The sequence below is a fragment of the Penaeus monodon genome, chromosome 28 (genome assembly GCF_015228065.2).
Source record: "Penaeus monodon isolate SGIC_2016 chromosome 28, NSTDA_Pmon_1, whole genome shotgun sequence".
Lineage (NCBI taxonomy): Eukaryota > Metazoa > Arthropoda > Malacostraca > Decapoda > Penaeidae > Penaeus > Penaeus monodon.
In genome coordinates, this window is record NC_051413.1 from 33,387,110 (window position 1) to 33,389,174 (window position 2,065).

Sequence of the window (2,065 nt, forward strand, 5' to 3'; positions counted from 1 at the left end):
ACCTATAAAAAAACTGATATACTGTATAGTTTCAGCAGGACATAATTACTTTCAAATAACATTAATCAAAAGTTCCCACCTCATTCATGAAGCTCATTCCACCCCAAACTTGCTGGCAAGAATCAATTACTTCAAGGGCCAGACGACCTGACTTCCGCTTGCACATGGATGCGAGCTTTGTTACATCCCGTCCTGCTGTGTAGAGATCTATAAAAAAGAAAAAAAAAGTGACAGAGGAGAGTATAATATATTTTGAAATATGCACACAAAGTTTTCATCCTGCCGTCATTTCTTGTAGTCATAATATATCATCATTACTCTCCACTGCTGTACCAGAACAATCTTTCATACCTATACCTATATCCTAGTCAGTATAATATATATCTGTAAACTAATCAGATCTCTACTCCTTAAATTCTAAAAAGAGTAACACAGAACTCAACTCAGTAAATGGGACTCTCCGTTTAAAAGAGGAATTGCACCATCTAGCAAGAAGTTCATTGTTGCTGTTGTTGTTGGACACTACTATGTTCAACCTTCTTTTACATACCTGACCTTATTATATTCCCACTGGATGTCAGACTGAATATCTTTGCCTTCCTAAGGGCAAGGACAAATTTGTGTAGATTTATGGGGTGAGCTGATGGAAAAAAGTGTTCATAAATGCAAAGTGCAGATTATGAACTTTAAAAATAACAAAGATTATGGTTAGTTTAATTCTGCCATTCTTTGATTGAGTAATCTGACACTTTCTGTATTATGACAAATCCCCCTTTTAGTGGAGAGCCCCTAAAACTGACCTATAGCCCTGTATAAGAGAGATCTCAGTGACTCTAACTCTGTTTGCAGTTCAGCATGACGAAAGTGAATATACTGGTGTTGAGAAGGGGCTGGAAAAAAGGCTATCCTACTTTTAGTGTAATTGTTTCATTAATACACATCTTCAAAGGTGTAATAGTAAGCAGGGCCAAACAGAGGCACTCCTCCTGAAACTAGAGGCACAGACAGGAATATGAGCGAGGAGAATTACTATTGCTCATACTTACTTTTTTTATATTATTTTTTCCCTTCCTTTCTCTTAATTTCACAAATATAATGCCACATGCTGTGTAACTGAGAAATCCAGGTTCAGAACCACTGTAATAGGAGTTTTCATACCTACCTGCATCATTTGATAAATAAACCCCATTCCTTCTTCTCCAATGATATTCTTGGCAGGGACTTGGATATCATCAAGAAATATGTGGCCTGTGTCAGAGCATCACATTCCCAACTTGTCTATCTTTCTGGCAAGTTTGACCCCTGCAGAAGGTAAATTGTATCTGGTGATAAAAGTAAAAGAGGGTGAGAAATATCTGTACACCCATTTTATCCTGAGAAAAAGACATGCCTAAAAGTTAAATTTTTCATTTCCATAATATATAGACTAATAATAGTCTCAAAGTAGTTTTTTGAAGTACAGTGACTCTCGAAACAAAGACTGATTGATTGTGTAAAGACATCATTTACAGATATACATTGTATAAAAGATGCTCAATTACTTTCTTATTAGAGAAAGAAACCTGATGCAAACTGTGAAATAACCTCATGGCAATACCTATATATAGCTTACTATCCCCCTACCAGGTTTTTCTAATATCACTTCAATGTCCCTTTTTCAGTACTGATCAAAATAATATATGCTTCAACTGAAGTCACATCACAAGTTCCAATCCACAAAAAAAAGAAAAAAAGTTACCACTAGCAACTTGTTATGATGTGACGGTCCACCTGACATGTTGACCAGAAGACAGATAAAGTCAGCCTGCCATGAATTAGTAATCCATAATTTCCATTTACGATTCGGTCATCCTCAAGGCGACAAGCTGTTGTCTGGATATTTGCAGCATCAGAACCTGCCCTTGTTCACTTACTCCAAGACACGAGACAACATCACCAGCGATACAAGGTGCGAGGAATTCTCTTCTCAGTTCATCGCTGCCAAATCTGTTTATGGAAAAAACGTTACTTCTTGCTTCCCAAAAAAACTTTAATGTATGCTAATATATTTTAAAGCAAATCACTC

At 36.5% G+C, this 2,065-nt stretch overlaps 1 long non-coding RNA gene across 3 annotated transcripts in view; it reads right to left on the minus strand.

The window, feature by feature from the left end:
* The window catches only part of LOC119591516, a 6,653-nt gene that overhangs the window by 1,565 nt on the left and 3,023 nt on the right, over nt 1–2,065 (minus strand). The window contains exons 3-5 of one of the 3 annotated variants that reach the window (XR_005230356.1): nt 1,840–1,986; nt 1,163–1,302; nt 80–207 (exon numbers count right to left, since the gene is read on the minus strand). This is a non-coding gene — a long non-coding RNA (uncharacterized LOC119591516). Of the gene's footprint in view, nt 1–79; nt 208–1,162; nt 1,323–1,738; nt 1,987–2,065 lie in introns of all 3 variants that reach the window. The other 2 variants (XR_005230354.1, XR_005230355.1) reach the window with 2 other exon arrangements.